The sequence below is a fragment of the Pseudophryne corroboree genome, unplaced genomic scaffold (genome assembly GCF_028390025.1).
Source record: "Pseudophryne corroboree isolate aPseCor3 unplaced genomic scaffold, aPseCor3.hap2 scaffold_121, whole genome shotgun sequence".
NCBI lineage: Eukaryota > Metazoa > Chordata > Amphibia > Anura > Myobatrachidae > Pseudophryne > Pseudophryne corroboree.
The window spans coordinates 389,940-417,391 of record NW_026967835.1 but is presented as its reverse complement, the minus strand read 5'-3'; the positions used below and the strand labels follow the sequence as shown (position 1 = coordinate 417,391).

The 27,452-nt window shown below is 46.5% G+C and overlaps 17 non-coding genes and 3 pseudogenes across 17 annotated transcripts; 7 read left to right on the top strand and 13 right to left on the bottom strand.

Annotated features, from left to right (window-relative positions):
• Positions 1 to 2,221: 2,221 nt before the first annotated feature.
• Positions 2,222 to 2,384, bottom strand: LOC134992026 (U1 spliceosomal RNA). Its single transcript, XR_010196221.1, has one exon. It is a non-coding gene; the product is annotated as a U1 spliceosomal RNA (small nuclear RNA).
• Positions 2,385 to 2,528: 144 nt separating this feature from the next.
• On the top strand, positions 2,529 to 2,644 carry LOC134992030 (U5 spliceosomal RNA). Its single transcript, XR_010196225.1, has one exon. It is a non-coding gene; the product is annotated as a U5 spliceosomal RNA (small nuclear RNA).
• Positions 2,645 to 2,914: 270 nt separating this feature from the next.
• LOC134992044 (U5 spliceosomal RNA) lies at positions 2,915 to 3,030 on the top strand. Its single transcript, XR_010196238.1, has one exon. It is a non-coding gene; the product is annotated as a U5 spliceosomal RNA (small nuclear RNA).
• Positions 3,031 to 3,316: 286 nt separating this feature from the next.
• On the top strand, positions 3,317 to 3,432 carry LOC134992006 (U5 spliceosomal RNA). Its single transcript, XR_010196203.1, has one exon. It is a non-coding gene; the product is annotated as a U5 spliceosomal RNA (small nuclear RNA).
• Positions 3,433 to 3,707: 275 nt separating this feature from the next.
• LOC134992052 (U5 spliceosomal RNA) lies at positions 3,708 to 3,823 on the top strand. The gene has a single exon (XR_010196246.1). It is a non-coding gene; the product is annotated as a U5 spliceosomal RNA (small nuclear RNA).
• Positions 3,824 to 10,451: 6,628 nt separating this feature from the next.
• Positions 10,452 to 10,615, bottom strand: LOC134992185 (U1 spliceosomal RNA). Its single transcript, XR_010196372.1, has one exon. It is a non-coding gene; the product is annotated as a U1 spliceosomal RNA (small nuclear RNA).
• A 496-nt stretch (positions 10,616 to 11,111) lies between these two features.
• Positions 11,112 to 11,275, bottom strand: LOC134992569 (U1 spliceosomal RNA). The gene has a single exon (XR_010196713.1). It is a non-coding gene; the product is annotated as a U1 spliceosomal RNA (small nuclear RNA).
• Positions 11,276 to 11,427: 152 nt separating this feature from the next.
• On the bottom strand, positions 11,428 to 11,591 carry LOC134992137 (U1 spliceosomal RNA). Its single transcript, XR_010196326.1, has one exon. It is a non-coding gene; the product is annotated as a U1 spliceosomal RNA (small nuclear RNA).
• A 670-nt stretch (positions 11,592 to 12,261) lies between these two features.
• LOC134991919 (U1 spliceosomal RNA) lies at positions 12,262 to 12,424 on the bottom strand. Its single transcript, XR_010196137.1, has one exon. It is a non-coding gene; the product is annotated as a U1 spliceosomal RNA (small nuclear RNA).
• A 152-nt stretch (positions 12,425 to 12,576) lies between these two features.
• LOC134992126 (U1 spliceosomal RNA) lies at positions 12,577 to 12,740 on the bottom strand. The gene has a single exon (XR_010196317.1). It is a non-coding gene; the product is annotated as a U1 spliceosomal RNA (small nuclear RNA).
• Positions 12,741 to 13,442: 702 nt separating this feature from the next.
• Positions 13,443 to 13,577, bottom strand: LOC134991906 (U1 spliceosomal RNA; annotated as a pseudogene).
• A 152-nt stretch (positions 13,578 to 13,729) lies between these two features.
• Positions 13,730 to 13,893, bottom strand: LOC134992227 (U1 spliceosomal RNA). Its single transcript, XR_010196412.1, has one exon. It is a non-coding gene; the product is annotated as a U1 spliceosomal RNA (small nuclear RNA).
• Positions 13,894 to 16,254: 2,361 nt separating this feature from the next.
• On the top strand, positions 16,255 to 16,410 carry LOC134991960 (U1 spliceosomal RNA). The gene has a single exon (XR_010196159.1). It is a non-coding gene; the product is annotated as a U1 spliceosomal RNA (small nuclear RNA).
• A 674-nt stretch (positions 16,411 to 17,084) lies between these two features.
• Positions 17,085 to 17,248, top strand: LOC134992336 (U1 spliceosomal RNA). Its single transcript, XR_010196515.1, has one exon. It is a non-coding gene; the product is annotated as a U1 spliceosomal RNA (small nuclear RNA).
• Positions 17,249 to 17,400: 152 nt separating this feature from the next.
• LOC134991895 (U1 spliceosomal RNA) lies at positions 17,401 to 17,563 on the top strand. The gene has a single exon (XR_010196115.1). It is a non-coding gene; the product is annotated as a U1 spliceosomal RNA (small nuclear RNA).
• Positions 17,564 to 20,867: 3,304 nt separating this feature from the next.
• LOC134992153 (U1 spliceosomal RNA) lies at positions 20,868 to 21,031 on the bottom strand. Its single transcript, XR_010196341.1, has one exon. It is a non-coding gene; the product is annotated as a U1 spliceosomal RNA (small nuclear RNA).
• Positions 21,032 to 21,723: 692 nt separating this feature from the next.
• On the bottom strand, positions 21,724 to 21,865 carry LOC134992585 (U1 spliceosomal RNA; annotated as a pseudogene).
• A 152-nt stretch (positions 21,866 to 22,017) lies between these two features.
• LOC134992544 (U1 spliceosomal RNA) lies at positions 22,018 to 22,181 on the bottom strand. Its single transcript, XR_010196695.1, has one exon. It is a non-coding gene; the product is annotated as a U1 spliceosomal RNA (small nuclear RNA).
• Positions 22,182 to 22,873: 692 nt separating this feature from the next.
• On the bottom strand, positions 22,874 to 23,015 carry LOC134992479 (U1 spliceosomal RNA; annotated as a pseudogene).
• A 152-nt stretch (positions 23,016 to 23,167) lies between these two features.
• LOC134991943 (U1 spliceosomal RNA) lies at positions 23,168 to 23,331 on the bottom strand. Its single transcript, XR_010196150.1, has one exon. It is a non-coding gene; the product is annotated as a U1 spliceosomal RNA (small nuclear RNA).
• Positions 23,332 to 27,452: the final 4,121 nt, after the last annotated feature.

Sequence of the window (27,452 nt, the reverse complement as noted above, 5' to 3'; positions counted from 1 at the left end):
CCTGCCTCAGGCAGCCTATTCTTAGCTATAAATTTTGACAAGAAAAGAAGAACTTGTTTTATGAGAATCTACAAGGGCTGCAGCAGGCTAGGTCTAATAGACATCTTTACTGCAGCTTCATCACTCCCAGCGGCGCTGTATACTCCCGTGCCCTGGTTGCTGGGTCACTGCAGCGGAGGGTCCGGTTTCATCCTAAGGTCAGTCACACACACACCACCCTTCCGGATCACGAGGCCGCTGATGAAGGGGAGCGTGGCCGTAGGGGGTGGACCGTGTGCGCACTGGCGTGGACACTGATTACTGGGCAGCCGCTCCACTAGCCACCAGGTACAGTTAAGGAGCACAGGTCTGGGGGTTTTTCTCCTATATTAACCCAATTTTGTACTGCCCGCAGCGCATTGTGATAGGTAATAGGGCCTGATTCAGGTTGGATTGCAATCACAATAAGCGATCCAACTGCAAAAATTGCTAAGAGCATACGCATGTGCCTGCATTTTCTGCGGCACCCCGCAGAGAATGCGATCGCCTCTGCCTGTCAATCGGGGCGGGGGGGGATAGGTGGGTCAGCAACACTCCATTTCCAAGTCAGGGATGGAGCGGTGCGGGGGCAAGGCTTCAAAATGGGGTCTGCAACGGAGTAGACACAGGGGGCGTGGTCACAGCGGCTGTATGACATCACATTCAGCCGCTGTGATCACAAAAATGGTGGCGGCTTCCTGCGCGCACATACAGTCTGCACCAGCAGGAGGCTACACCATTTTTTATGATCACGCTGAACTGCAGTGCGACTGCAATTACAGCATGGTCAAGAAGGGAGGCGTCATGCTGGGTGGCCATGCCCTTTCACTGTGCAGGAGCCAGCACCGCTCACACACTAGTCCCCGGGTGCAGCCCCCAACCCCCGGGACACCCGGAGCAACAAAATGTAGATTCAGGCCACCAGGCCACGCCCCTACCTATGAAACCATGCCTCCTTTTTACCATTGCGCTGCTTATCTGCGCGCACTGCATTACAATCTCCCTCGCCACCTCTCTGGGTGTCACCAGTGATAGTGACACCTCTGCCATGCTTGTAGCAGCTGGTCCTAAGATCTACGCCTCAAGCCCTGAGTGTTTGCCCTTGTGATTTGTTGATCATCATAGCGAAGCAGATGCTTACAGAAAACTGCAGGGGCTTAGATTGAAAATAAAAAAATTGATTGGTATAAGGTAGAGAGGAGCGGGTTCGGTTCTCCGAGAACCGAATTCCCCACGAACTCCACGTTGTTTACAATGGTCCGAGGCAGGCTCGGTTGTTCCCGCCTGACTCGCAAAACCTGAACAAGGGAAAATGTCATCATCCCGCTGTCGGATTCTCGCGAGATTCGGATTCCATATAAAGAGCTGCGCGTTGCCGCCATTTTTACTCGTGCATTGAAGAGAGAGCGGAATGGACGTGGCTATGTTCTCTCAGTGGAAATCTCAATATCAGTGCTCAGTATCAGTGGTTACTTATTGCTGCTCAGTAATACTAGTAGTGTGTCTCTCCTGCTCAGTGTCAGTTCTCAGTAGTATCCTCATCAGTGCTCAGTATCACTGCTCATTGTCTTGTGCTGCATTGTGGTGCTCAGCATACTACAGTACATTACTAATAGTCCAGTGCTGCATCTTGCTGCTCAGTGTCAGTTCTAGTATCCTCATCAGTGCTCACTATCACTGTTCATTGCATTTTGGTTTTCTGTATACTACAGTAACATAGTAATATAGTAACATATAGTAGCATAGTTTTTGAGGTTGAATAGAGGCAAATTGCCCATCGTGTTCAACCTGTTTTAAGTTGTGATGATTCTACATACTTGCTGAATAATGTTTTATGACTAGTTAGCTACTATAACTCATGTTACCCCCGGATTAACCATGTTGATATTTTAAGTATTATAACCTTAGATAGCTTTTTCATTCAGAAATGTATCCATTCCTTTTTTAAATCCAATTACAGAGTCCGCCATTACCACCTTCCCTGGCAGGGAATTCCACATCCTGATTGCCCTAACAGTGAAGATCATAGTATCTCACCTGGCAGGTAAGTAGGAGTTGGGCTAGAGCTGTGGAGGATTGCTGCTCGGGCACCCCCTGTCAAGTGAAGGAGATCCAACTGAGGCAGCACAAGGGAACTCTCGAAAGAAGAACAAGGCTAGAGGAAGATCTGAGACAAAGAAATCTGACTTTTACCAGAGCTGACCAGAGGAAAGCACAAACACAGTCCCCCACTACCACAAATAATGCAGTCGAGTTTCCCACATTGGGGAAATCACAGGGGTCAGCATACCCAGAATGCAATGAATGAACCTCACCCTGGGAGAACAATCTTCATGACCATGGTATCTCCTATGCAAAATAAGTATGATTTGGGATAGGGCTGGGGAGGGCCGCTGCTCAGGCACATCTCTGTCAAGTAAAGGAGATTCAACTGAGGCAGCACAAGGGAACTCTCATCTGGGGACAACAACTGCAGGGAGAACACATATTTTCAGATGAAAATCTTGGTCATGCTCTGGTTTCTCTTCAGAACGAACAAATCTTTCGCCTTTTACTAAAGATTTCCGTGGAGAGGAGCAAAACTGAGTTTTACCTCAATTTTTGCATGCCCCATCTTTTTGGATTTTCTTTTATCGGTTTAAAGATAGAATGAGTGTGCTTTAATGAAAGCTCATTTGCATAGAAATTACAGTAAATGTTTGTTTCTTTTCAAACAGAACTTTCTTGACCATGCTACTTGCTTGAAAGATCTGGGAGCACATGGAATACAGTACAAACCATGCTTATAGCAAGGAGAAGCCAGGTGAGAAATCTGCTTTCTTTCAAATTGGGCGCTCACTTTGATCTGAATGAGGACTGCTGGCATGGCACTCAGGCGACAGGTGGAATCTTGGTCATGCTCTGGTTTCTCTTCAGAATGAACAAATCTTTCGCCATTTATTAAAGATTTCCGTGGAGAGGAGCAAAACTGAGTTTTATCTCAATTTTTGCATGCCCCATATTATTGGGGTTTCTTTTATCAGTTTAAGGACAGAATGAGTGTGCTTTCTTGTTGGCTTTAATGTAAGTTTATTTGTATAACAATGACAATAAATGTCTGTTTCTTTTCAAACAGAACTTTCTTGACCATGCTACTTGCTTGAAAGATCTGGGAGCACATGGAAAAGAGTGCAAACCATGCTTATAGCAAGGGGAAGCCTGGTGAGAAATCTGCTTTCTTTCTTTCAAATTGGGTGCTCACTTTGAGCTGAATGAGGACTGCTGGCATGGCACTCAGGCGACAGGTGGAATCTTGGTCATGCTCTGGTTTCTCTTCAGAACGAACAAATCTTTCGCCTTTTACTAAAGATTTCCGTGGAGAGGAGCAAAACTGAGTTTTATCTCAAATTTTGCATTCCCCATCTTATTGGGGTTTTATTTTATCTGTTTAAAGATAGAACGAGTGTGCTTTAATGTAAGCTCATTTGCATAGAAATGACAGTAAATGTTTGTTTCTTTTCAAACAGAACTTTCTTGACTATACTAATTGCTTGAAAGATCTGGGAACACATGGAAAAGAGTACAAACCATGTTTATAGCTAGGGGAAGCCTGGTGAGAAATCTGCTATCTTTCTTTCAAATTGGGTGCTCACTTTGAGCTCAATGAGAACTGCTGGCATGGCACTCAGGCGACAGGTGGAATCTTGGTCATGCTCTGGTTTCTCTTCAGAACTAACAAATATTTCGCCTTTTATTAAAGATTTCCGTGGAGAGGAGCAAAACTGAGTTTTATCTCAATTTTTGCATGCCCCATATTATTGGGGTTTCTTTTATCAGTTTAAAGACAGAACGAGTGTGCTTTCTTGTTAGCTTTAATGTAAGTTGCCATAGATGCAGTGAAACACACGTGTAGGGCACGGCGTGTCCGCGTGTATTTGACTCATGTGAAATGTTATAAAACAAAAATATATGATTATGATGTTAGCTGTTAGTCTCCACTAATAGGGAATAGAAGCTGAGCTATAAGAAAGGAATACACTAGATATGATGTCACTTAGCAGATACAATGTCTAAAGTGCATACAGATAGCTACTAATAACTCTTGATAAGAAAGTATATCAGTGTGGGTATATTTATATGATGGGATATTGGGACTAGTGAATATATATCACTCCTGCTGTCCAGATTGGCAATAACCAGACAATTATGATAAGAGTAGAGATGTCACATGGGCTGCTATAGATATTAATTTAATGCTGTATGTGTCATTTGTTACAAATGGATACATTTTCTATGAGTCAGCCTAGCAGCTGCATGTTCTAACAGAACACTATCCTCACACAGAATCTGCTAACCTTGAGATAACTAAATGACAGTGTGTAACAGTCTCTTTACTATAAGACTGTTACAAAGTAATATATATATTTGAAGTCAGTCTAGCAGCTGTGTGTTCCAGCAGTTTATAAGACAAAGAAAATCTCCTATTGTGGAATCTAGACACATGGGACTGCTGGCCTGTGTCATACTATTTCTATGTAATACCAGTAACATGTATATAACTGTTACATAATTGTTACAAATGGATAAATCTTTGAGTCAGCCTAGCAGCTGCATGTCCTAACAGGACACCATAAATCCTTTACAGTGTAACAAATTGATTGGTAACACTTAAAGGCTGGAGAGCAGTTATATGCCTTACTAGCATACTCAATATACCACATTATTACACCAGTTACCACGATTATTGACAGCGCATTTGATATATTATATTACCCTCACACTGAGTCTGTTTACCTTTAGATAACTAAGTGACCGAATATGTAACAGTTTCTCTATCATAAGACTGTTACAAAGTGAGATAGATATATTTGGAAGTCAGTCAAACAGCTGTGTGTTTCAGCGGTTTATAAGAAAATTCCTCATTGTGGAATCTGGACCACTAAGGGTTATTATATATATAGCACATGGAATTGCCACATCTCCCTATATGATAATTTCATTACACTGTAACATAATAAGAATTAACTCTTTAACAGTGTAAATAGAGAGTAATGAATCTCTGACACATGGAATATATTATTTCTTAGATGAATTGGATAAACCATTATGACAGACACTTTGCTTCCTAATAAGAATTGAGGTGGCTATACCTCTAAGGAAAGCATTATTGCCTACGCCTAGATCAGATTAAATAAGATCTGGCTGAATATATGAAGGAAGGTTGCTATTTATATGAGAATTGGAATTGCTATATTCCTTAAGGCAACCCCACCGATTGATATATGTTGTCAATTAAGTATATCTGAACGGCTATATCTGGACCAGATTTAATAAGATCTGGCTGATTATATGAAGGAGGGCTGCTATTTATATTGGAATTGCCATATTCCTTAAGGCAACCGCACCTGTTGGTATATCTCGCCAATTAACTATATCTAAACAGCTAAATTAAAGCTATTCATCATTTTTTTAGTTTGGATATTAATAAATATGATCTTTCCATGATGCATAGAGATTTCCCTATCAAGTGATTCCTTATCCGATATAGAAAGCTATCCCCCTGTGGTATTGAATTTAGGAATATAGTCTTAGGGGACACAGAGAAATAAGTGATCCCCATCTACCTAAGCACCCCACAAATTGGAGGTTAGCTTACCGGTTATACTCAATCACCCCCACAAATTCGCCAATGGGGATGGCTTCCCGGGAGGTAACCCCTATTGAGTGAAGGGAGTATATAGGATACGACCCAGTGGTACCTGACGACATAGATACTAACAGCTATTTAATAACATTACGCTAGAAAGTGATTATTAGCAACATATATATCTATATAAACAACCCCGCCAGGGTTGTGCCTTCAAAAATAATCACACACGGACACGCTTTTTAAACCTTTTTTTCACATCTCTTTATTCTTCTTATGCACATGTATGTTAGTTCTGTGATTTTAACCTTTATGTTTCACTGCAGTTTGGGATAATAATATTAATATTTATCCAATTTTAATACATACTTAATAAAGGTTATATTTTATGATTCATTCATTCTGTCCAGTGCGTCAACAGTGCAGATTTCTTCTTGTTTTTTCTCCCAAATTCTATAACAATGACAGTAAATGTTGTTTCTTTTCAAACAGAACTTTCTTGACCATGCTACTTGCTTGAAAGATCTGGGAGCACATGGAAAACAGTACAAACCATGCAGTATCACAAGAGCCTTTATTTGATCTTTCATGAAGATAGAGCAGAATTGAGGACACGTCAACAATTTCTGCCGAAGGTGGTTCATCTTTCCACATGGTGCCTTTGGCCACTGACACCTTCGTTGAGTCAAAGTCTCTGGCTGTGGTCAGAACTTTGAAAATTTATGTCACCAGAACGGTTCAGATTAGGAAAACAGAGGCTCTGTTTGTCCTGTATGCTCCCAACAGGATTGGGTGTCCTGCTTCCATGTAGACCATTATGCGCTGGATCTGTGGTAAGATTCAGCATGCTCATTCCATGGCAGGATTGCCGTTACTGAATTAGGTGAAGACCCATTCTACTAGAAAGGTGGGTTCATCCTGGGCAGCTGGTCGGGGAGTCTCGGCATTGCAACTTTGCCGAGCAGCTATTTAGTAAACACTTTTGCTAAGTTTTACAAGTTTGATACCTTGGCTGATGATAACCTCAAGTTGGGTCATTCGGTGCTGCAGAGTCGTACGCACTCTCCCACCCGTTCAAGAGCTTTGGTATAACCCCATGGTTCTTAATGTGACCCCAGCATCCTCTAGGTCGTATGAGAAAATAGGATTTTAATACCTACCGGTAAATCCTTTTCTCTTAGTCCGTAGAGGATGCTGGGCACCCGTCCCAGTCCATACTGTGTCTGCAGTTATTACTTGTGGTTATACACATGTTATGTTATGGTTCTGGTCAGCTTTTTGCTGCAATTGTTCATGCCGTTGGCTTGTGTTCTGTTGAATGCCACGTTCTGCGGCATGCTTAAGGTGTGAGCTGGTAAGATGCTCACCTTAGTTTAACAATAAATCCTTTCCTCGAAATGTCCGTCTCCCTGGGCACAGTTCCTATAACTGGAGTCTGGAGGAGGGGCATAGAGGGAGGAGCCAGTTCACACCCTTTGAAAGTCTTAAAGTGCCCATGTCTCTTGCGGATCCCGTCTATACCCCATGGTTCTTAATGTGACCCCAGCATCCTCTACGGACTAAGAGAAAAGGATGCCCTTGCGCACTATCCTGACTTCTCCTCCCGTCTGCTTACTTTGTGCCTTCCAACGCACAATGCGAACTACAGGTGGTGCTGCAGGGCCCACACCCTTTTACTTGCCTTACAGAACAGCTCTGGAGCTGTTACAGTGCCCAGCTGCTGCAAGAAATCAGCTTGAATGCTTCAGGGGATGGGGCATGGCCAACATGAGCCCCACACCAAAGGAGGGTGGGGGTGTTTAATGCGAACTAGGGGTCATCCAAGCACCGCAAAAGGCCGCCATGCCCTGCATGCCCCTTTTCTCTTTTCATATGCAGATGAGGGTTCCAGCCAACTTTGGCCCACATCTTGGATGACATCACCGTATGCAAATCCGTCTTCTGCAGACCTTCCCCCAGGAATGCTTGTACTAGTTGTTGCATATGGTTTGATATTTGATGGTGCTTCAATATTAGGCAGCCTTCCACCCTCCCATGTTCATCTGAACAGATGTGGTCTCCCTGCAGTTGTTGTCCCCAGACGAGAGTTCCCTTGTGCGTCCTCAGTTGAATCTCCTTAACTTGACGGGGGAGGGGCTGCCCGAGCAGCCACCCTCCCCAGCCCTATCCCAACTCATACTTATTTTGCATATGAGATCTCTTGATCATGAAGATTGTTCTCACAGGGTGAGGTTCATCCATTATATTTTAAAATAGGAAGGTACAAATTACATATTTGAATTGCATCTATGTGCTGGATTCAAATGTCCACCCCCCCCTTCCTTTCTCAATTGTGCCCGTCAGCAGCTATTCTAAGGTTGCTGCCAATGGGTGTGACACATTAATTTCTTCTGTGGGGTACACTGGACTCCACAAGGATTCACATTGGGGTGTAGAGTAGGATCTTGATCTGAGGCACCAACCGGCTCAAAGCTTTTGACTGTTCCCAAGATGCTCAGCGCATCCTCCTCTATAACCCCGCTTCCATGAACAGGGAGCTCAGTTTGTAGTTGGTGCCTTCAGTAGCAGGCCACTTAACAGGGGCCTGCCTCAGGCAGCCTATTCTTAGCTATTAATTTTGACAAGAAAAGAAGAACTTGTTTTATGAGAATCTACAAGGGCTGCAGCAGGCTAGGTCTAATAGACATCTTTACTGCAGCTTCATCACTCCCAGCGGCGCTGTATACTCCCGTGCCCTGGTTGCTGGGTCACTGCAGCGGAGGCTCCAGTTTCTTCCTAAGGTCAGTCACACACACACCGCCCTTCCGGATCACGAGGCCGCTGATGAAGGGGAGCGTGGCCGTAGGGGGTGGACCGTGTGCGCACTGGCGTGGACACTGATTACTGGGCAGCCGCTCCACTAGCCACCAGGTACAGTTAAGGAGCACAGGTCTGGGAGTTTTACTCCTATATTAACCCAATTTTGTACTGCCCGCAGCGCATTGTGATAGGTAATAGGGCCTGATTCAGGTTGGAATGCAATCACAATAAGCGATCCAACTGCAAAAATTGCTAACAGCATACGCATGTGCCTGCATTTTCTGCGGCACCCCGCAGAGAATGCGATCGCCTCTGCCTGTCAATCGGGGCGGGGGGGGGGGAGAGGGGGGTCAGCAACACTCCATTTCCAAGTCAGGGATGGAGCGGTGCGGGGGCAAGGCTTCAAAATGGGGTCTGCAACGGAGGAGACACAGGGGGCGTGGTCACAGCGGCTGTATGACATCACATTCAGCCGCTGTGATCACAAAAATGGTGGCGGCTTCCTGCGCGCACATACAGTCTGCACCAGCAGGAGGCTACACCATTTTTTATGATCACGCTGAACTGCAGTGCGACTGCAATTACAGCATGGTCAAGAATGGAGGCGTCATGCTGGGTGGCCATGCCCTGTCACTGTGCAGGAGCCAGCACCGCACACACACTAGTCCCCGGGTGCAGCCCCCAACCCCCGGGACACCCGGAGCAACAAAATGTAGATTCAGGCCACCAGGCCACGCCCCTACCTATGAAACCATGCCTCCTTTTTACCATTGCGCTGCTTATCTGCGCGCACTGCATTACAATCTCCTTCGCCACCTCTCTGGGTGTCACCAGTGATAGTGACACCTCTGCCATGCTTGTAGCAGCTGGTCCTAAGATCTACGCCTCAAGCCCTGAGTGTTTGCCCTTGTGACTTGTTGATCATCATAGCGAAGCAGATGCTTACAGAAAACTGCAGGGGCTTAGATTGAAAATAAAAAAATTGATGGGTATAAGGTAGAGAGGAGCGGGTTCGGTTCTCCGAGAACCGAATTCCCGACGAACTCCACGTGGTTTACACTGGTCCGAGGCAGGCTCGGTTGTTCCCGCCTGACTCGGAAAACCTGAACAAGGGAAAATGTCATCATCCCGCTGTCGGATTCTCTCGAGATTCGGATTCCATATAAAGAGCTGCGCGTTGCCGCCATTTTTACTCGTGCATTGAAGAGAGAGCGGAGAGGACGTGGCTATGTTCTCTCAGTGGAAATCTCAATATCAGTGCTCAGTATCAGTGGTTACTTATTGCTGCTCAGTAATACTAGTAGTGTGTCTCTCCTGCTCAGTGTCAGTTCTCAGTAGTATCCTCATCAGTGCTCAGTATCACTGCTCATTGTCTTGTGCTGCATTGTGGTGCTCAGCATACTACAGTACATTACTAATAGTCCAGTGCTGCATCTTGCTGCTCAGTGTCAGTTCTAGTATCCTCATCAGTGCTCACTATCACTGCTCATTACATTGTGGTGTTCTGTATACTACAGTAACATAGTAATATAGTAACATATAGTAACATAGTTTTTGAGGTTGAATAGAGGCAAATTGCCCATCGTGTTCAACCTGTTTTAAGTTGTGATGATTCTACATACTTGCTGAATAATGTTTTATGACTAGTTAGCTACTATAACTCATGTTACCCCCGGATTAACCATGTTGATATTTTAAGTATTATAACCTTGGATAGCTTTTTCATTCAGAAATGTATCCATTCCTTTTTTAAATCCAATTACAGAGTCCGCCATTACCACCTTCCCTGGCAGGGAATTCCACATCCTGATTGCCCTAACAGTGAACATCATAGTATCTCACCTGGCAGGTAAGTAGGAGTTGGGCTAGAGCTGTGGAGGATTGCTGCTCGGGCACCCCCTGTCAAGTGAAGGAGATCCAACTGAGGCAGCACAAGGGAACTCTCGAAAGAAGAACAAGGCTAGAGGAAGATCTGAGACAAAGAAATCTGACTTTTACCAGAGCTGACCAGAGGAAAGCACAAACGCAGTCCCCCACTACCACAAATAATGCAGTCGAGTTTCCCACATTTGGGGAAATCACAGGGGTCAGCATACCCAGAGTGCAATGAATGAACCTCACCCTGGGAGAACAATCTTCATGACCATGGTATCTCCTATGCAAAATAAGTATGATTTGGGATAGGGCTGGGGAGGGCCGCTGCTCAGGCACATCTCTGTCAAGTAAAGGAGATTCAACTGAGGCAACACAAGGGAACTCCAAGCAGTGGGCCAAAGTTGGCTGGAACCCTCATCTGCATATGAAAAGAGAAAAGGGGTATGCAGGGCATGGCGGCCTTTTGCGGCGCTTGGATGACCCTTAGTTCGCATTAAACACCTCCACCCTCCGTCGGTGTGGGGCTCATGTTGGCTATGCCCCAGCCCCTGAAGCATTCAAGCTGATTTCTTGCAGCAGCTGGGCACTGTAACAGCTCCAGAGCTGCTCTGTAAGGCAAGTAAAAGGGTGTTGGCCCTGCAGCACTACCTGTAGTTTGCATTGTGCGTTGGAAGGCACAAAGTAAGCAGACAGGAGAAGTCAGGAGAGTGCACAAGGGCAAGGGCAGGGGCTCAAGAAAAGAGAAGTGGAAACAGACAGCAAACTAGGCTGGAGAGAGACCTGAGACAAAGAGATCTGAATTATACGAGTAGCCGACCAGAGGAAACACAAATTATGTAGTCAAGTGTCCCACATTTGGGGAAATCGTAGGAGCAGCACACCCAGAGTGCAATGGGTGAGCCTTGCCCTGGGAGAAGCACCTTCCTGATCATAGTATCTCACCTGGCAGGTAAGTAGGAGTTGGGCTAGAGCTGGGGAGGGTCGCTGCTCGGGCACCCCCCTGTCAAGTGAAGGAAATCCAACTGAGGCAGCACAAGGAAACTCTCAAAAAAAGAACAAGGCTAGAGGAAGATCTGAGACAAAGAAATCTGACTTTTACCAGAGCTGACCAGAGGAAAGCACAAACACAGTCCCCCACTACCACAAATAATGCAGTCGAGTTTCCCACATTTGGGGAAATCACAGGGGTCAGCATACCCAGAATGCAATGAATGAACCTCACCCTGGAAGAACAATCTTCATGACCATGGTATCTCCTATGCAAAATAAGTATGATTTGGGATAGGGCTGGGGATGGCCGCTGCTCAGGCACATCTCTGTCAAGTAAAGGAGATTCAACTGAGGCAGCACAAGAGAACTCTCATCTGGGAACAACAACTGCAGGGAGAACACATATTTTCAGATGAACATGGGAGAGCAGAAGGCTGCCTAATACTGAAGCACCCCAAACAACAAACCAAATGCAACAACTAGTACAAGCATTCCTGGGGGAAGGTCTGCAGAAGACGTATTTGCATACGGTGATGTCATCCAAGCAGTGGGCCAAAGTTGGCTGGAACCCTCATCTGCATATGAAAAGAGAAAAGGGGTATGCAGGGCATGGCGGCCTTTTGCGGCGCTTGGATGACCCTTAGTTCGCATTAAACACCTCCACCCTCCGTCGGTGTGGGGCTCATGTTGGCTATGCCCCAGCCCCTGAAGCATTCAAGCTGATTTCTTGCAGCAGCTGGGCACTGTAACAGCTCCAGAGCTGCTCTGAAAGGCAAGTAAAAGGGTGTGGGCCCTGCAGCACTACCTGTAGTTTGCATTGTGCGTTGGAAGGCACAAAGTAAGCAGACAGGAGAAGTCAGGAGAGTGCACAAGGGCATAGAAGGCAGCGGCTCAAGAAAAGAGAAGTGGAAACAGACAGCAAACTAGGCTGGAGAGAGACCTGAGACAAAGAGATCTGAATTATACGAGAGCCGACCAGGGGAAACGCAAATTATGCAGTCAAGTTTCCCACATTTGGGGAAATCGCAGGAGCAGCACACCCAGAGTGCAATGGGTGAGCCTTGCCCTGGGAGAAGCACCTTCATGATCATAGTATCTCACCTGGCAGTTATGTAGGAGTTGGGCTAGAGCTGGGGAGGGTCGCTGCTCGGGTACCCCCCTGTCAAGTGAAGGAGATCAAACTGAGGCAGCACAATGGAACTCTCGAAAGAAGAACAAGGCTAGAGGAAGATCTGAGACAAAGAAATCTGACTTTTACCAGAGCTGACCAGAGGAAAACACAAACACAGTCCCCCACTACCACAAATAATGCAGTTGAGTTTCCCACATTTGGGGAAATCACAGGGGTCAGCATACCCAGAATGCAATGAATGAACCTCACCCTGGGAGAACAATCTTTATGACCATGGTATCTCCTATGCAAAATAAGTATGATTTGGGATAGGGCTGGGGAGGGCCGCTGCTCAGGCACATCTCTGTCAAGTAAAGGAGATTCAACTGAGGCAGCACAAGGGAACTCTCATCTGGGGACAACAACTGCCGGGAGAACACATATTTTCAGATGAACATGGGAGGGCAGAAGGCTGCCTAATACTGAAGCACCCCCAAACAACAAACCAAATGCAACAACTAGTACAAGCATTCCTGGGGGAAGGTCTGCAGAAGACGGATTTGCATACAGTGATGTCATCCAAGCAGTGGGCCAAAGTTGGCTGGAACCCTCATCTGCATATGAAAAGAGAAAAGGGGTATGCAGGGCATGGCGGCCTTTTGCGGCGCTTGGATGACCCTTAGTTCGCATTAAACACCCCCACCCTACTTCGGTGTGGGGCTCATGTTGGCCATGCCCCAGCCCCTGAAGCATTCAAGCTGATTTCTTGCAGCAGCTTGGCACTGTAACAGCTCCAGAGCTGCTCTGTAAGGCAAGTAAAAGGGTGTGGGCCCTGCAGCACTACCTGTAGTTTGCATTGTGCATCGGAAGGCACAAAGTAAGCAGACAGGAGGAGAAGTCAGGATAGTGCACAAGGGTATAGAAGGGAGGGGCTCAAGAAAAAAGAAGTGGAAACAGACAGCAAACTAGGCTGGAGAGAGACCTGAGACAAAGAGATCTGAATTATATGAGAGCCGACTAGGGGAAACACAAATTATGCAATCAAGTTTCCCATATTTGGGGAAATCGCAGGGGCAGCACACCCAGAGTGCAATGGGTGAGCCTTGCCCTGGGAGAAGCAACTTCATGATCATAGTATCTCACCTGGCAGGTAAGTAGGAGTTGGGCTAGAGCTGGGGAGGGTCGCTGCTCGGGCACCCCCCTGTCAAGTGAAGGAGATCCAACTGAGGCAGCACAAGGGAACTCTTGAAAGAAGAACAAGGCTAGAGGAAGATCTGAGACAAAGAAATCTGACTTTTACCAGAGCTGACCAGAGGAAAGCACAAACACAGTCCCCCACTACCACAAATAATGCAGTTGAGTTTCCCACATTTGGGGAAATCACAGAGGTCAGCATACCCAGAACGCAATGAATGAACCTAACCCTGGGAGAACAATCTTCATGACCATGGTATCTCCTATGCAAAATAAGTATGATTTGGGATAGGGCTGGGGAGGGCCGCTGCTCAGGCACATCTCTGTCAAGTAAAGGAGATTCAACTGAGGCAGCACAAGGGAACTCTCATCTGGGGACAACAACTGCAGGGAGAACACATATTTTCAGATGAACATGGGAGGGCAGAAGGCTGCCTAATACTGAAGCACCCCCAAACAACAAACCAAATGCAACAACTAGTGCAAGCATTCCTGGGGGAAGGCCTGCCGCAGATGGATTTGCATATGGTGATGTCATCCAAGCAGTGGGTCAAAGTTGGCTTCAACCCTCGTCTGCATATGAAAAGAGAAAAGGGGCATGCAGGGCATGGCGGCCTTTTGCGGCGCTTGGCTGACCCCTAGTTTGCATTAAACACCTCCACCCTCCGTCGGTGTGGGGCTCATGTTGGCTATGCCCCAGCCCCTGAAGCATTCAAGCTGATTTCTTGCTGCAGCTGGGCACTGTAACAGCTCCAGAGCTGCTCTGTAAGGCAAGTAAAAGGGTGTGGGCCCTGCAGCACTACCTGTAGTTTGCATTGTGCGTTGGAAGGCACAAAGTAAGCAGACAGGAGAAGTCTGGAGAGTGCACAAGGGCATAGAAGGCAGCGGCTCAAGAAAAGAGAAGTGGAAACAGACAGCAAACTAGGCTGGAGAGAGACCTGAGACAAAGAGATCTGAATTATACGAGAGCCGACCAGGGGAAACACAAATTATGCAGTCAAGTTTCCCACAGGAGTATATAGGATACGACCCAGTGGTACCTGACGACATAGATACTAACAGCTATTTAATAACATTACGCTAGAAAGTGATTATTAGCAACATATATATCTATATAAACAACCCCGCCAGGGTTGTGCCTTCAAAAATAATCACACACGGACACGCTTTTTAAACCTTTTTTTCACATCTCTTTATTCTTCTTATGCACATGTATGTTAGTTCTGTGATTTTAACTTTTATGTTTCACTGCAGTTTGGGATAATAATATTAATATTTATCCAATTTTAATACATACTTAATAAAGGTTATATTTTATGATTCATTCATTCTGTCCAGTGCGTCAACAGTGCAGATTTCTTCTTGTTTTTTCTCCCAAATTCTATAACAATGACAGTAAATGTTGTTTCTTTTCAAACAGAACTTTCTTGACCATGCTTCTTGCTTGAAAGATCTGGGAGCACATGGAAAACAGTACAAACCATGCAGTATCACAAGAGCCTTTATTTGATATTTCATGAAGATAGAGCAGAATTGAGGACACGTCAACTATTTCTGCCGAAGGTGGTTCATCTTTCCACATGGTGCCTTTGGCCACTGACACCTTCGTTGAGTCAAAGTCTCTGGCTGTGGTCAGAACTTTGAAAATTTATGTCACCAGAACGGTTCAGATTAGGAAAACAGAGGCTCTGTTTGTCCTGTATGCTCCCAACAGGATTGGGTGTCCTGCTTCCATGTAGACAATTATGCGCTGGATCTGTGGTAAGATTCAGCATGCTCATTCCACGGCAGGATTGCCGTTACTGAATTAGGTGAAGACCCATTCTACTAGAAAGGTGGGTTCATCCTGGGCAGCTGGTCGGGGAGTCTCGGCATTGCAACTTTGCCGAGCAGCTATTTAGTAAACACTTTTGCTAAGTTTTACAAGTTTTAGAGTAAAGGAGATTCAACTGAGGCAGCACAAGGGAACTCTCATCTGGGGACAACAACTGCAGTGAGAACACATATTTTCAGATGAACATGGGAGGGCAGAAGGCTGCCTAATACTGAAGCACCCCCAAACAACAAACCAAATGCAACAACTAGTACAAGCATTCCTGGGGGAAGGTCTGCAGAAGACGGATATGCATATAGTGATGTCATCCAAGCAGTGGGCCAAAGTTGGCTGGAACCCTCATCTGCATATGAAAAGAGAAAAGGGGTATGCAGGGCATGGCGGCCTTTTGCGGCGCTTGGATGACCCTTAGTTCGCATTAAACACCCCCACCCTCCTTCGGTGTGGGGCTCATGTTGGCCATGCCCCAGCCCCTGAAGCATTCAAGCTGATTTCTTGCAGCAGCTTGGCACTGTAACAGCTCCAGAGCTGCTCTGTAAGGCAAGTAAAAGGGTGTGGGCCCTGCAGCACTACCTGTAGTTTGCATTGTGCATTGGAAGGCACAAAGTAAGCAGACAGGAGGAGAAGTCAGGATAGTCCACAAGGGTATAGAAGGGAGGGGCTCAAGAAAAAAGAAGTGGAAACAGACAGCAAACTAGGCTGGAGAGAGACCTGAGACAAAGAGATCTGAATTATATGAGAGCCGACCAGGGGAAACACAAATTATGCAGTCAAGTTTCCCACATTTGGGGAAATCGCAGGGGCAGCACACCCAGGTGAGATACTATAATCAGGAAGGTGCTTCTCCCAGGGCAAGGCTCACCCATTGCACACTGGGTGTGCTGCTCCTACGATTTCCCCAAATGTGGGACACTTGACTGCATAATTTGTGTTTCCTCTGGTCGGCTCTCGTATAATTCAGATCTCTTTGTCTCAGGTCTCTCTCCAGCCTAGTTTGCTCTCTGTTTCCACTTCTTTTTTCTTGAGCCCCTCCCTTCTATACCCTTGTGCACTATCCTGACTTCTCCTCCCGTCTGCTTACTTTGTGCCTTCCAATGCACAATGCAAACTACAGGTAGTGCTGCAGGGCCCACACCCTTTTACTTGCCTTACAGAGCAGCTCTGGAGCTGTTACAGTGCCCAGCTGCTGCAAGAAATCAGCTTGAATGCTTCATGGGATGGGGCATGGCCAACATGAGCCCCACACCAAAGGAGGGTGGGGGTGTTTAATGCGATCTAGGGGTCATCCAAGCACCGCAAAAGACCGCCATGCCCTGTACGCCCCTTTTCTCTTTTCATATGCAGATGAGGGTTGAAGCCAACTTTGACCCACTGCTTGGATAACATCACCATATGCAAATCCATCTGCTGCAGGCCTTCCCCCAGGAATGCTTGCACTAGTTGTTGCATTTGGTTTGTTGTTTGGGGGTGCTTCAGTATTAGGCAGCCTTCTGCCCTCCCATGTTCATCTGAAAATATGTGTTCTCCCTGCAGTTGTTGTCCCCATATGAGAGTTCCCTTGTGCTGCCTCAGTTGAATCTCCTTTACTTGACAGAGATGTGCCTGAGCAGCGGCCCTCCCCAGCCCTATCCCAAATCATACTTATTTTGCATAGGAGACACCATGGTCATGAAAATTGTTCACCCAGGGTGAGGTTCATTCATTGCATTCTGGGTATGCTGACCCCTGTGATTTACCCAAATGTGGGAAACTCGCCTGCATTATTTGTGGTAGTTGGGGACTGTGTTTGTGTTTTCCGCTGGTCAGCTCTGGTAAAAGTCAGATTTCTTTGTCTCAGATCTTCCTCTAGCCTTGTTCTTCTTTTGAGAGTTCCATTGTGCTGCCTCAGTTGGATCTCCTTCACTTGACAGGGGGGTGCCCGAGCAGCGACCCTCCCCAGCTCTAGCCCAACTCCTACTTACCTGCCAGGTGAGATACTATGATCTTGAAGGTGCTTCTCCCAGGGCAAGGCTCAACCATTGCACTCTGGGTGTGCTGCCCCTGCGATTTCCCCAAATATGGGAAACTTGACTGCATAATTTGTGTTTCCCCTGGTCGGCTCTCGTATAATTCAGATCTCTTTGTCTCAGGTCTCTCTCCAGCCTAGTTTGCTGTCTGTTTCCACTTCTCTTTTCTTGAGCCGCTCCCTTCTATGCCCTTGCGCACTATCCTGACTTCTCCCGTCTGCTTACTTTGTGCCTTCCAACGCACAATGCGAACTACAGGTAGTGCTGCAGGGCCCACACCCTTTTATTTGCCTTACAGAGCAGCTCTGGAGCTGTTACAGTGCCCAGCTGCTGCAAGAAATCAGCTTGAATGCTTCAGGGGCTGGGGCATAGCCAACATGAGCCCCACACCGAAGGAGGGTGGAGGTGTTTAATGCGAACTAGGGGTCATCCAAGCGCCGCAAAAGGCCGCCATGCCCTGCATAACCCTTTTCTCTTTTCATATGCAGATGAGGGTTCCAGCCAACTTTGGCCCACTGCTTGGATGACATCACCGTATGCAAATTCGTCTCCTGCAGACCTTCCCCCAGGAATGCTTGTACTAGTTATTGCATATGGTTTGATATTTGATGGTGCTTCAGTATTAGGCAGCCTTCCGCCCTCCCATGTTCATCTGAAAAAATGTGGTCTCCCTGCAGTTGTTGTCCTCAGACGAGAGTTCCCTTGTGCTTCCTCAGTTGAATCTCCTTAACTTGACGGGGGAGGGGCTTGCCCGAGCAGCCACCCTCCCCAGCCCTATCCCAACTCATACTTATTTTGCATATGAGATCTCTATATCATGAAGATTGTTATCACAGGGTGAAGTTCATCCATTATATTTTAAAATAGGAAGGTTCAAATTACATATTTGAATTGCATCTATGTGCTGGATTCAAATGTCCCCCCCCCTTCCTTTCTCAATTGTGCCCGTCAGCAGCTATTCTAAGGTTGCTGCCAATGGGTGTGACACATTAATTTCTTCTGTGGGGTACACTGGACTCCACAAGGATTCACATTGGGGTGTAGAGTAGGATCTTGATCTGAGGCACCAACCGGCTCAAAGCTTTTGACTGTTCCCAAGATGCTCAGCGCATTCTCCTCTATAACCCCGCTTCCATGAACAGGGCGCTCAGTTTGTAGTTGGTGCCTTCAGTAGCAGGCCACTTAACAGGGGCCTGCCTCAGGCAGCCTATTCTTAGCTATTAATTTTGACAAGAAAATAAGAACTTTTTTTTATGAGAATCTACAAGGGCTGCAGCAGGCTAGGTCTAATAGACATCTTTACTGCAGCTTCATCACTCCCAGCGGCGCTGTATACTCCCGTGCCCTGGTTGCTGGGTCACTGCAGCGGAGGCTCCGGTTTCTTCCTAAGGTCAGTCACACACGCACCACCCTTCCGGATCACGAGGCCGCTGATGAAGGGGAGCGTGGCCGTAGGGGGTGGACCGTGTGCGCACTGGCGTGGACACTGATTACTGGGCAGCCGCTCCACGAGCCACCAGGTACAGTTAAGGAGCACAGGTCTGGGGTTTTTTCTCCCATATTAAACCAATTTTGTACTGCCCGCAGCGCATTGTGATAGGTAATAGGGCCTGATTCAGGTTGGATTGCAATCACAGTAAGCGATCCAACTGCAAAAATTGCTAAGAGCATACGCATGTGCCTGCATTTTCTGCGGCACCCCGCAGAGAATGCGATCGCCTCTGCCTGTCAATCGGGGCAGGGGGGGAGAGGGGGGTCAGCAACACTCCATTTCCAAGTCAGGGATGGAGCGGTGCGGGGGCAAGGCTTCAAAATGGGGTCTGCAACGGAGGAGACACAGGGGGCGTGGTCACAGCGGCTGTATGACATCACATTCAGCCGCTGTGATCACAAAAATGGTGGCGGCTTCCTGCGCGCACATACAGTCTGCACCAGCAGGAGGCTACACCATTTTTTATGATCACGCTGAACTGCAGTGCGACTGCAATTACAGATTGGTCAAGAAGGGAGGCGTCATGCTGGGTGGCCATGTCCTGTCACTGTGCAGGAGCCAGCACCGCTCACACACTAGTCCCCGGGTGCAGCCCCCAACCCCCGGGACACCCGGAGCAACAAAATGTAGATTCAGGCCACCAGGCCACGCCCCTACCTATGAAACCATGCCTCCTTTTTACCATTGCGCTGCTTATCTGCGCGCACTGCATTACAATCTCCTTCGCCACCTCTCTGGGTGTCACCAGTGATAGTGACACCTCTGCCATGCTTGTAGCAGCTGGTCCTAAGATCTACGCCTCAAGCCCTGAGTGTTTGCCCTTGTGACTTGTTGATCATCATAGCGAAGCAGATGCTTACAGAAAACTGCAGGGGCTTAGATTGAAAATAAAAAAATATATGGGTATAAGGTAGAGAGGAGCGGGTTCGGTTCTCCGAGAACCGAATTCCCCACGAACTCCACGTGGTTTACACTGGTCCGAGGCAGGCTCGGTTGTTCCCGCCTGACTCGGAAAACCTGAACAAGGGAAAATGTCATCATCCCGCTGTCGGATTCTCGCGAGATTCGGATTTCATATAAAGAGCTGCGCGTTGCCGCCATTTTTACTCGTGCATTGAAGAGGGAGCGGAGAGGACGTGGCTATGTTCTCTCAGTGGAAATCTCAATATCAGTGCTCAGTATCAGTGGTTACTTATTGCTGCTCAGTAATACTAGTAGTGTGTCTCTCCTGCTCAGTGTCAGTTCTCAGTAGTATCCTCATCAGTGCTCAGTATCACTGCTCATTGTCTTGTGCTGCATTGTGGTGCTCAGCATACTACAGTACATTACTAATAGTCCAGTGCTGCATCTTGCTGCTCAGTGTCAGTTCTAGTATCCTCATCAGTGCTCACTATCACTGCTCATTACATTGTGGTGTTCTGTATACTACAGTAACATAGTAATATAGTAACATATAGTAATATAGTTTTTGAGGTTGAAAAGAGGCAAATTGCCCATCGTGTTCAACCTGTTTTAAGTTGTGATGATTCTACATACTTGCTGAATAATGTTTTATGACTAGTTAACTACTACAACTCATGTTACCCCCGGATTAACCATGTTGATATTTTAAGTATTATAACCTTGGATAGCTTTTTCATTCAGAAATGTATCCATTCCTTTTTTAAATCCAATTACAGAGTCCGCCATTACCACCTTCCCTGGCAGGGAATTCCACATCCTGATTGCCCTAACAGTGAAGATCATAGTATCTCACCTGGCAGGTAAGTAGGAGTTGGGCTAGAGCTGTGGAGGATTGCTGCTTGGGCACCCCCTGTCAAGTGAAGGAGATCCAACTGAGGCAGCACAAGGGAACTCTCGAAAGAAGAACAAGGCTAGAGGAAGATCTGAGACAAAGAAATCTGACTTTTACCAGAGCTGACCAGAGGAAAGCACAAACACAGTCCCCCACTACCACAAATAATGCAGTCGAGTTTCCCACATTTGGGGAAATCACAGGGGTCAGCATACCCAGAATGCAATGAATGAACCTCACCCTGGGAGAACAATCTTCATGACCAAGGTATCTCCTATGCAAAATAAGTATGATTTGGGATAGGGCTGGGGAGGGCCGCTGCTCAGGCACATCTCTGTCAAGTAAAGGAGATTCAACTGAGGCAGCACAAGGGAACTCTCATCTGGGGACAACAACTGCAGGGAGAACACATATTTTCAGATGAACATGGGAGGGCAGAAGGCTGCCTAAAACTGAAGCACCCCCAAACAACGAACCAAATGCAACTACTAGTGCAAGCATTCCTGGGGGAAGGCCTGCAGCAGATGGATTTGCATATGGTGATGTCATCCAAGCAGTGGGTCAAAGTTGGCTTCAACCCTCGTCTGCATATGAAAAGAAAAAAGGGGTGTGCAGGGCATGGCGGCCTTTTGCGGCGCTTGGATGACCCCTAGTTCGCATTAAACACCTCCACCCTCCTTCGGTGTGGGGCTCATGTTGGCTATGCCCCAGCCCCTGAAGCATTCAAGCTGATTTCTTGCAGCAGCTGGGCACTGTAACAGCTCCAGAGCTGCTCTGTAAAGCAAGTAAAAGGGTGTGGGCCCTGCAGCACTACCTGTAGTTTGCATTGTGCGTTGGAAGGCACAAAGTAAGCAGATGGGAGAAGTCAGGATAGTGCACAAGGGTATAGAAGGGAGGGGCTCAAGAAAAAAGAAGTGGAAACAGACAGCAAACTAGGCTGGAGAGAGACCTGAGACAAAGAGATCTGAATTATATGAGAGCCGACCAGGGGAAACACAAATTATGCAGTCAAGTTTCCCACATTTGGGGAAATCGCAGGGGCAGCACAGCCAGAGTGCAATGGGTGAGCCTTGCCCTGGGAGAAGCATCTTCATGATCATAGTATCTCACCTGGCAGGTAAGTAGGAGTTGGGCTAGAGCTGGGGAGGGTCGCTGCTCGGGCACCCCCCTGTCAAGTGAAGGAGATCCAACTGAGGCAGCACAAGGGAACTCTCGAAAGAAGAACAAGGCTAGAGGAAGATCTGAGACAAAGAAATCTGACTTTTACCAGAGCTGACCAGAGGAAAGCACAAACACAGTCCCCCACTACCACAAATAATGCAGTTGAGTTTCCCACATTTGGGGAAATCACAGGGGTCAGCATACCCAGAATGCAATGAATGAACCTAACCCTGGGAGAACAATCTTCATGACCATGGTATCTCCTATGCAAAATAAGTATGATTTGGGATAGGGCTGGGGAGGGCCGCTGCTCAGGCACATCTCTGTCAAGTAAAGGAGATTCAACTGAGGCAGCACAAGGGAACTCTCATCTGGGGACAACAACTGCAGGGAGAACACATATTTTCAGATGAACATGGGAGGGCAGAAGGCTGCCTAATACTGAAGCACCCCCAAACAACAAACCAAATGCAACAACTAGTGCAAGCATTCCTGGGGGAAGGCCTGCAGCAGATGGATTTGAATATGGTGATGTCATCCAAGCAGTGGGTCAAAGTTGGCTTCAACCCTCGTCTGCATATGAAAAGAATAAAGGGGTGTGCAGGGCATGGCGGCCTTTTGCGGCGCTTGGATGACCCCTAGTTCGCATTAAACACCTCCACCCTCCTTCGGTGTGGGGCTCATGTTGGCTATGCCCCAGCCCCTGAAGCATTCAAGCTGATTTCTTGCAGCAGCTGGGCACTGTAACAGCTCCAGAGCTGTTCTGTAAAGCAAGTAAAAGGGTGTGGGCCCTGCAGCACTACCTGTAGTTTGTATTGTGCGTTGGAAGGCACAAAGTAAGCAGACGGGAGAAGTCAGGATAGTGCACAAGGGTATAGAAGGGAGGGGCTCAAGAAAAAAGAAGTGGAAACAGACAGCAAACTAGGCTGGAGAGAGACCTGAGACAAAGAGATCTGAATTATATGAGAGCCGACCAGGGGAAACACAAATTATGCAGTCAAGTTTCCCACATTTGGGGAAATCGCAGGGGCAGCACACCCAGAGTGCAATGGGTGAGCCTTGCCCTGGGAGAAGCATCTTCCTGATCATAGTATCTCACCTGGCAGGTAAGTAGGAGTTGGGCTAGAGCTGGGGAGGGTCGCTGCTCGGGCACCCCCCTGTCAAGTGAAGGAGATCCAACTGAGGCAGCACAAGGGAACTCTCGAAAGAAGAACAAGGCTAGAGGAAGATCTGAGACAAAGAAATCTGACTTTTACCAGAGCTGACCAGAGGAAAGCACAAACACAGTCCCCCACTACCACAAATAATGCAGTTGAGTTTCCCACATTTGGGGAAATCACAGGGGTCAGCATACCCAGAATGCAATGAATTAACCTAACCCTGGGAGAACAATCTTCATGACCATGGTATCTCCTATGCAAAATAAGTATGATTTGGGATAGGGCTGGGGAGGGCCGCTGCTCAGGCACATCTCTGTCAAGTAAAGGAGATTCAACTGAGGCAGCACAAGGGAACTCTCATCTGGGGACAACAACTGCAGGGAGAACACATATTTTCAGATGAACATGGGAGGGCAGAAGGCTGCCTAATACTGAAGCACCCCCAAACAACAAACCAAATGCAACAACTAGTGCAAGCATTCCTGGGGGAAGGCCTGCCGCAGATGGATTTGCATATGGTGATGTCATCCAAGCAGTGGGTCAAAGTTGGTTCAAACACCTTTGCAAAGTTCTATAAGTTTGATACCCTGGCTGAGGAGGACCTCCTGTTTGCTCAATCGGTGCTGCAAAGTCATCCGCACTCTCCTGCCCGTTTGGGAGCTTTGGTATAATCCCCATGGTCCTTACGGAGTCCCCAGCATCCTCTAGGACGTAAGAGAAAATAAGATTTTAAACCTACCGGTAAATCTTTTTCTCGTAGTCCGTAGAGGATGCTGGGTGCCCGTCCCAAGTGCGGTCTACTTCTGCAAGACTTGTATATAGTTATTGCTTACATAAGGGTTATATGTTAGTTTTCATCGGTCTTGGACTGATGCTATGTTGTTTTCATACTGTTAACTGGGTAGTATATCACAAGTTATACGGTGTGATTGGTGTGGCTGGTATGAATCTTGACCTTGGATTAACAAAAATCCTTTCCTCGTACTGTCCGTCTCCTCTGGGCACAGTTTCTCTAACTGAGGTATGGAGGAGGGGCATAGAGGGAGGAGCCAGTGCACACCCAGATCTAAAGTCTTTCTTAAAGTGCCCATGTCTGCTGCGGAGCCCGTCTATCCCCCATGGTCCTTACGGAGTCCCCATCATCCTCTACGGACTACGAGAAAAAAAAATTACCGGTAGGTTTAAAATGTTATTTTTTTCTCTGCAACCCACTGCTAAATTGTGCTTCCTAGCTGTTTTTTATAAAATCACTTAATTAAATCTAACTCTGATTACGTCAGAGAAGGCCAGGTACCCTACACCATAAGAGGGGGTTTGAAATTTTGACTTGTCTACTTAAAGATCACCAAAATCTGATGACAAGGTCAATTACATCCCTGGGTGGGATTGAACCACCAACCTTTTGGTTAATAGCCCATGTAAGTGCAAGAAATCCTGAAGCACTCGCTCATCATGAGAAAGTACCAATGTGTTTCTTACAAAAATTCTCCAGATTATTGACTTTTTAAAGTTTTTCTAGGAAACGTTCTAGATGAATGCTTATTAGCCTTTGTCAGTATTGACTTTCGCAAGGTGTCTCTGTGGCGCAATCGGTTAGCATGTTTGGCTATTAACCAAAAGGTTGGTGGTTCAATCCCACCCAGGGATGTAATTGACCTTGTAATCAGATTTTGGTGATCTTTAAGTAGACAAGTCAAAATTTCAAAAACCCCCCTTATGGTGTAGGGTACCTGGCCTTCTCTGATGTAATCAGAGTTAGATTTGATTAAGTGATTTTATAAAAAAACAGCTAGGAAGCACAATTTAGCAGTGAGTTGCAGAGAAAAAAAATTATGCTGGCAGAAAAGTCCAATTGAGTGATTAAACAGCTCTTCATTTTCTGATTTTATGTTTATGCTAACAAATTTGCTCTCTGAAAAGTGTCCACAAAGCCAAGTCTCTGATTAACACCTTTGTAGGAATGGTTTTTCACCTATTACTGAATTAAACTTGCTTCATTGGAAAGGCATCAAAGATGCATCCTCATTTCAATGTCTACTGAAATAATACAGGTTGACACCAGGAAACGTCACTGCATCCTTGCTGCTTCCTCATGGGGAAGTCTGTTTAATGTGAAAACAAGGTGATATCTAATCAGCACACAGGTAAGGAATTAAGAAAATCTTTCTTTATGGGTGAAGATGTTTCTCACAAATTGTTGTCCCAATGCATCATTGAAATTCAAGATGGAAGATGATTTTCATATATCACTTGTACATTTTGCATTGCTCTTCTGGTGACAATGTAGTTTGTTTTTGTCAATTACCATTTCAGTAATAGGGTAAAGAAAATTAAGTGGATTTTTTAAAGAAAACAATGCTGTCAATATACTATTAAAACAAATTAAAATGATAAAAGTTATTGTACTTTAAGTAAAAATAAAAGTGCCAAAATATCAATCCCAGTTTTTGATTACTTTAATTATAAAAAAAAAAATGCACATAGCAGAGGATAGTTTCGATCAATCGACCTCTGGGTTATGGGCCCAGCATGCTTCCATTGCACTACTCTGCTGCTCATGGAAGTGTCAGAGATCCTGAAGACTAAATTGATTAAAGGCCTTAAAGTACTGGACTATAAGGAAAGACTTACTAGGCTGAATATTTATACACTAGAAAAGAGGTGCCTAAGAGGAGATATTATTAATATCTTCAAATATGTAAAGATACATAACAAAGAGTTATCAGAGGAATTATTTATTAAAAGAACACGTGGTCACTCGCTGCGACTGGAGGAAAGTTCAGAATGCAATGGAGGAAAGGTTTCTTCACTGTTAGGGCAATCAGGATGTGGAATTCCCTGCCAGGGAAGGTGGTAATGGCGGACTCTGTAATTGGATTTAAAAAAGGAATGGATACATTTCTGAATGAAAAAGCTATCCAAGGTTATAATACTTAAAATATCAACATGGTTAATCCGGGGGTAACATGAGTTATAGTAGCTAACTAGTCATAAAACATTATTCAGCAAGTATGTAGAATCATCACAACTTAAAACAGGTTGAACACGATGGGCAATTTGCCTCTATTCAACCTCAAAAACTATGTTACTATATTACTATGTTATTGTAGTATACAGAACACCACAGTGCAATGAGCAGTGATAGTGAGCACTGATGAGGATACTAGAACTGACACTGAGCAGCAAGATGCAGCACTGGACTATTAGTAATGTACTGTATTATGCTGAGCAACACAATGCAGCACAAGACAATGAACAGTGATACTGAGCACTGATGAGGATACTACTGAGAACTGACACTGAGCAGGAGAGACACACTACTAGTATTACTGAGCAGCAATAAGTAACCACTGATACTGAGCACTGATATTGAGATTTCCACTGAGAGAACATAGCCACGTCCTCTCCGCTCTCTCTTCAATGCACGAGTAAAAATGGCAGCAACGCGCAGCTCTTTATATGGAATCCGAATCTCGCGAGAATCCGACAGCGGGATGATGACATTTTCCCTTGTTCAGGTTTTCCGAGTCAGGCGGGAACAACCGAGCCTGCCTCGGACCAGTGTAAACCACGTGGAGTTCGTGGGGAATTCGGTTCTCGGAGAACCGAACCCGCTCCTCTCTACCTTATACCCTATCAATTTTTTTATTTTCAATCTAAGCCCCTGCAGTTTTCTGTAAGCATCTGCTTCGCTATGATGATCAACAAGTCACAAGGGCAAACACTCAGGGTTTGAGGCGTAGATCTTAGGACCAGCTGCTACAAGCATGGCAGAGGTGTCACTATCACTGGTGACACCCAGAGAGGTGGCGAGGGAGATTGTAATGCAGTGCGCGCAGATAAGCAGTGCAATGGTAAAAAGGAGGCATGGTTTCATAGGTAGGGGCGTGGCCTGGTGGCCTGAATCTACATTTTGTTGCTCCGGGTGTCCCGGGGGTTGGGGGCTGCACCCGGGGACTAGTGTGTGAGCGGTGCTGGCTCCTGCAAAGTGACAGGGCATGGCCACCCAGCATGACGCCTCCCTTCTTGACCATGCTGTAATTGCTGTCGCACTGCAGTTCAGCGTGATCATAAAAAATGGTGTAGGCTCCTGCTGGTGCAGACTGTATGTGCGCGCAGGAAGCCGCCACCATTTTTGTGATCACAGCGGCTGAATGTGATGTCATACAGTCGCTGTGACCACGCCCCCTGTGTCTCCTCCGTTGCAGACCCCATTTTGAAGCCTTGCCCCCGCACCGCTCCATCCCTGACTTGGAAATGGAGTGTTGCTGACCCACCTCTCCCCCCCTTCCCCGCCCCGATTGACAGGCAGAGGCGATCACATTCTCTGCGGGGGTGCCGCAGAAAATGCAGGCACATGCGTATGCTCTTAGCAATTTTTGCAGTTGGAT